Genomic DNA, 6651 nt, shown 5'->3' with positions numbered 1-6651 from the left:
GAGGTGTCGGCTATGCAGCAAAGACATCATCTAGCATGTCTCTAACCCCATCGTCCTCATAACCAGCGACGCGTTGTCGTATCACCTCCTCTCTACCACGGTCCCGCTGGGCAAAGTTTATCGGCATATTAAAGTTGGGCATAAATCCATGCGTGCGAAGGTGCTTAGTCATCTCACTCTTATCTCTGCGGATACGTCTCTTACATTTGGCACACGGGCATTCTGGCACCATCCTCATTGGACTACGGAATATCTCTTTCAAAAACACATCAGTTTTCTCGACCCACTCTGTTGTTACTTGATTCCGACGAAAAACCCACTATACATCCACTGATTATCTGCCATCTCTGCTTTATTGGAAGCCACACAACAAAATTAAGGATTCATTTAAATTACTCACATCAATATTTTATTTTTTACAAGGTTGACGAGAAACGACATTTAATCCACCTACATCTCTAATAGGTAAAGATGGGTCCTAATCCCACCCGAGAATGTGTAGATTGAGTACGTTGTCCATGCTCTACCCCATTCCGAGACAAAATTTTGGCAGCACCTCCCCGCTGTTCTCCAAATACACGTCTCGGCAAAATGCCGAGAGAATGTGCATCCGGAGAACAACAGGGAGGCGCCGCCGAAATCCTGTCTCGGAACGGGGTAGAGCATGAACAACGTACCCAATCTACACATCCTCGGGCTGTCCGTGGAAAGCGCTAGACAATCCGAAAGAGCTGCGGTGATAAATATGCAATTGAATGCATATTTATCGATGCAACCCTTTCGGACGGGAGATCTAGGTTACGCGACTTGATGTGAAAATTTAATCTAGTGACATGGAAAAAAAAGTGGACAAGGTCATGGAATTGTTGCTCACCCTCCGATGTAGTCGATCAAAGGAGAGGGACGATCATGGACCAACACCTCCAACGTCGACAATCACTCCACGAAGATGGAACACTACAAATCCTGTTAATTACACCGAGTGGAAAAAATTTAGGTCATCACCTCACATTAAGCATTGATACTTTTAACTATGAAAAAAAAATCATGTTTCGTCAACTGTCAAATTTTGTCCTTCAATTTTTTTAGCAAGATCATCATGATTAAATAACCACTCATCATATCATAATTTTGCAGCACATCTCACATAGCTACTTAACATTAAGCATTGACACTTAAAACTATGGAAAAAATCATATTTTGTCAAGTGTCAAATTTTGTCGGTTCAATCACATCCAACATCTAACATCTCATCCATCTAACATAACCACTCACATCCAACATCTCACATAACCACTCATCACATCCAACATCTAACATCCAACATCTAACATCCAACATCCATCTAACATCCAAATGAAAAGATCTCAAATGACAAGATCATCATCTAACCTAACAATCTAACATCCAACATCCATCCATGCATTCATTCATCCATCCAACAATACCAAAACAATGAAAAAAATGAAAAAAAAGTAGCTCACCGAGAGGGGTGTGGCAGGGGCGCGGCGGTGGAGGGGATGGTGAGGCAGGGGCGGTCGGGGACGGGAGGGACGGGGCCGGACGGAGCCGCGACCGGCTGCAGGAGCAGCGGCGGGGTCGGGGGAGGCCGGGGAAGCACGCAGTCGGGGGAGGCCGGGGCAGCGGCGGGTCGGGAGAAGGCCGGGGCGACGACGGGTGGAGACGGCGGGTGTGGAGGCGGGGGCGGCGACGCGGCTGGAGTGGGAGGTGCGGCGGCGGCAGGGGAGGGGTGTGCAGGGGAGTGGGAGGTGCGGCGGCAGCAGGGGGCATGCTGGAGTGGGAGGTGCGGCGGAAGGGGAGGGGCGTGCGGCGGCGGCGGCAGGTCGGGGTGGGGGGTGCGGCGGCGGCGCAGGTCGGGGTCGGGGGTGCGGCGGCGGCGCTCAGCTGGTCGGGGTTGGGGGAGATAGAATGAGTGGCCCGGGGTCGACGCGAGGGGATAAGGGGTATCTATGCCGACGGCTAAGCCGTCGGCATCGCTGAGGTCGCCACGTGGCACCTATGCCGACGGCTTAGCCGTAGGCATATATATATTTTATTTTTTTGAATGATACATGGTATATAATTATATTAAAAATGATACATGGTATACATATTTTTACATGCATGAACATTATTTACAATGTACCATACATTTTCTTTAATGGTTTGAAACATTATTTTTTATTACATGATCCTTTTTTTATATTGTACAACAATTTTATAAAATATCACGTATATTTTTTTCTGAACCGAATTTTTTCTATGGTCAGCAACATTTCTTTATGATATAAATATTTGCTAAATTGTACTAACAAAAAATGTACATTGTGTTAAAATATTTCGAAATAAATTGAGGGGGGCAACATTTCTTTATGATATAAATATTTTCTATGGTCTCGCGAAAGGTGATACATAGGAGAGCAACTGACTGAGGGGTACCGTTACCGAGTGCCTGATCCGGTAACTATGCGAGTGCCTGATCGATCTACTACCGTTTCCCCCCTCCAGGTGCCGGCGGCGGCGCCGTCCGTGAGGGGGGGGGGGGCACATCCCGGAGACGCGTGCCACCTCTTCGGACACGCCCCACATGTATGAGGGCTGGGTACGACGCTTCGGTGGCATTGCTACCCCCTAGGGCCCCCGTCCCGACTAACCCAGGAGCGGTTGACCACGAGATCTAGCCCTTTGACTTCCCACGGACGGGCTTTGACCAGTGGACCTCTCCACCCGGTTGTGTCAGGTCCGCCCATAGGGACATCCGGGAGCAACATCCGGGCCAAACCCACAGCTAAATCCACTCCGTGTAGACCCGACGCGTCCGTTTCCCCCTCCAGATGCCGGCGGCGGCGCCGTCCGTGAGGGGGCCACGCACCGGAGACGCGTGCCGCCTCTTCGGACATGCCACAACACCACCCCGCATGTATGAGGGCCCGGTACGACGCTCCGGTGGCATTGCTACCCCCCCAGGGCCCCCGTCCCGCGTAACCCTGGCGCGGTTGACCACGAGATCTAGCCCTTTGACTTTCGACGGACGGGCGTTGACCAGTGGACCTCTCCACCCGGTTGTGTCAGTTCGGCTCATAGGGACACCCGGGTGCAACATCCGGGCAGAACCCACAGCTACAGCCACTCCGTGTAGACCCGACGCGTCCGTTTCCCCCCTCCCGGTGCCGGCGGCGGCGCCGTCCGTGAGGGGGGCCACACACCGGAGACGCGTGTCGCCTCCTCGGACATGCCACAACACCACCCCGCATGTATGAGGGCCGGGTACGACGCTCCGGTGGCATTGCTACCCCCCAGGGCCCCCGTCCCGACTAACCCAGGAGCGGTTGACCACGAGATCTAGCCCTTTGACATCCCACGGACGGGCTTTGACCAGTGGACCTCTCCACCCAGTTGTGTCAGGTCCGCCCATAGGGACACCCGGGAGCAACATCCGGGCCAAACCCACAGCTAAATCCACTCCGTGTAGACCCGACGCGTCCGTTTCCCCCTCCAGGTGCCGGCGGCGGCGCCGTCCGTGTGGGGGGCCACGCACCGGAGACGCGTGCCGCCTCTTCGGACATGCCACAACACCACCCCGCATGTATGAGGGCCCGGTACGACGCTCCGGTGGCATTGCTACCCCCTAGGGCCCCCGTCCCGCCTAACCCTGGCGCGGTTGACCACGAGATCTAGCCTTTTGACTTCCGACGGACGGGCTTTGACCAGTGGACCTCTCCACCCGGTTGTGTCAGTTCGGCTCATAGGGACACCCGGGAGCAACATCCGGGCCAAACCCACAGCTACATCCACTCCGTGTAGACCCGACGCGTCCGTTTCCCCCCCTCCCGGTGCCGGCGGCGGCGCCGTCCGTGAGGGGGGCCACGCACCGGAGACGCGTGTCGCCTCCGCGGACATGCCACAACACCACCCCGCATGTATGAGGGCCGGGTACGATGCTACGGTGGCATTGCTACCCCCCAGGGCCCCCGTCTCGACTAACCCAAAGCGGTTGACCACGAGATCTAGCCCTTTGACTTCCCACGGATGGGCTTTGACCAGTGGACCTCTCCACCCGGTTGTGTCAGGTCCGCCCATAGGGACACCCGGGAGCAACATCCGGGCCAAACCCTCAGCTAAATCCACTCCGTGTAGACCCGACGCGTCTGTTTCCCCCTCCAGGTGCCGGCGGCGGCGCCGTCCGTGAGGGGGGCCACGCACCGGAGATGCGTGCCGCCTCTTCGGACATGCCACAACACCACCCCGCATGTATGAGGGCCCGGTACGACGCTCCGGTGGCATTGCTACCCCCCCTAGGTGCCCCTTCCCGCCTAACCCTAGCGCGGTTGACCACAAGATCTAGCCCTTTGACTTCCGACGGACGGGCTTTGACCAGTGGAACTCTCCACCCGGTTGTGTCAGGTCGGCCCATAGGGACACCCGGGAGCAACATCCGGGCCAAACCCACAGCTACATCCACTCCGTGTAGACCCGACACGTCCGTTTCGCCCCTCCAGGTGCCGGCGGCGGCGCCGTCTATGAGGGGGGCACACCGCGGACGTGAGGGGGGTCTCACTCTGGAGACGGGTGTCGGACGTTTGCAACCGCCACAAAAATTCTGTCTGCACAGCTGTTTTTATTTTAATAAAATATAAGGATCTACATTCAAAAGAACATGACCGCACATTATTAACGTGCTCGAAAAAATACAAACTATATATATATATATTCATAATATATGAAAAAAATACAAACTACATATATATTTATATGTATGTTTATATTTAACATGCTACATGTTAGTTGATATAATAATACATAAAAAAGCATAAAAAAATATATAGGAAAAAGAATATCTAACTATGCCGACGGCATAGCCGTCGGCATAGAGACGGCCAGGGTTTAGGCGGCGGGCGGCGTGCCGCGGATCGCGGACGTGGCAGATATGCCGACGGCAGCCGTCGGCATAGGTTCTGGACGGTGCGGCCCGGATCGGTGACGTGGCAGCCGGACCTATGCCCACGGCCCCCCGTCTCGGCCGTCGGCATAGCTCTGACGACGTTAGCCGCCCGTCACCAGCGGGGTCGCCGGGCCCACGAGTATGCCGATGGCCGTTGTAAGCCGACGGCAGCTGTCGGTGTACTTGCAGCTAGGCCGACGGCCATTCTATGCCGACGGTTGCCGTCGGCTTAGCTCTGTGTAGGCCGACGGCCAAAGTACGCCGACGGCCAGGGCCAGGCTGTCGGCATAGCTCCGAAGAAGCCAACGGGGGCCGTCGGCATTGTTTTGGCCGTCGGGGTAGCACCCTGTTCCGGTAGTGATGTGCCCGCGCGCCTCCGCGGACACTGGTCGGGCACGCCTCTAATAATGCAATCGACATTAGACGGGCGCATCCGCGGACCCTGGTCGGGCACGCCTCAAATAATGCAACCGACATCCGGATATCTCAAATTAGAAACCAACAACCGACATCGGAGCTCGTCCGGTCGCCGTGGCCATATCCGGCGGTCGGCGGCGCTTCCCGGAGGGTTAGTACGACCGTTGGCAAGGTAGAGTAGGGCATGGGACACGAGCCGGCTCACGGGACTCAGGGCGCCGCCGTCTCCCATGCCCTACTCTTTCTCGCTGGAGCCCGGAAACTGTTGGTTGCCGGTGGACGTCAGATCGATGATGGATCCATCCTGAGATGTGCCGACGACATCCACCACGACGCGGTTGCGGCGCCCGGACTGGTGCACCATACAGCGCGCCGGATAATGCGACTCCGCCTCGCCGACGTCCATCGCCGCGGGGGCTGCCGCCGCCTCCCGCGCCCGCTGCCTCGCACAGCAGGCATGCCACGCCATATTTGCATTGAACGACGCCCTCGGTGAGTCAATGGCCTCGGGCGCCGACAAAGGGGTTGCGCGTCCGCCACCGCGCCGGACGCCAGACAGACCGCACTGCCTCCATTGAGGAAGCGAGGTGTGCCCTAGCGCTGGATCCATGTGCCATTTGGGCGGATGCAATGGATTCTCGGCGGAAAGAGTCCGAGCGCTGCCGTGCACGGGCTTCCACCTGGGAGTGGCGGAGCGCAAGCCGAACAACCATCTCCTCCTCGGGGCCGCCGGGGATGAGCTCGGGGCCGCCGGGGATGAGCTCGGGGTCGACGGATCTGGAGGTGAAGGACTCGGAGCCGCTGCCCGCCATGCCGGAGACGAGCTGACATCGCCGGAGACGAGGTTGGGTGGCGGAGGGGAATGGAGGGAGTGGAGTGAAGTGGCTAGGGTTTTATCCGGCGAGCGGATGGGGAGAAATATATGTGGGGTCGGGTGGGCCAGTCTGGCTTGGTCTGACTTGGCGGGTGTGTGCGGCGCCCCCATATCCGCCCCACATTTTGGCTGGATATGAGGGGTGCCAGTCAGCTCGGACGTTTGAGGTCCGTTTGAGGCTCTCAGGTGGGTTAAAATTTTGTGACCGCTCAGTGAGAGGTCGGCGCACCCGAGATCTTGAGATTTTTGGTTTGGTACAACATCTTGTAGCAAGAAGGTTGGTTTCACCCATCCTTTGATAGTAGGTGGCGCTACGCTAGACTCGAGTCATGGTGTTGCAAGATGCCACCTCGGGGTTTTCATAGGACAGGCTTGACACCTGAGACAATGAGGAAATGCTCAGATCCAAGCTTGAGGC

This window comes from Aegilops tauschii, chromosome 7, assembly GCF_002575655.3.
Source record: "Aegilops tauschii subsp. strangulata cultivar AL8/78 chromosome 7, Aet v6.0, whole genome shotgun sequence".
In the NCBI taxonomy this organism is placed as follows: Eukaryota; Viridiplantae; Streptophyta; class Magnoliopsida; order Poales; family Poaceae; genus Aegilops; species Aegilops tauschii.
Note: the sequence above shows the minus strand (reverse complement) of the source record.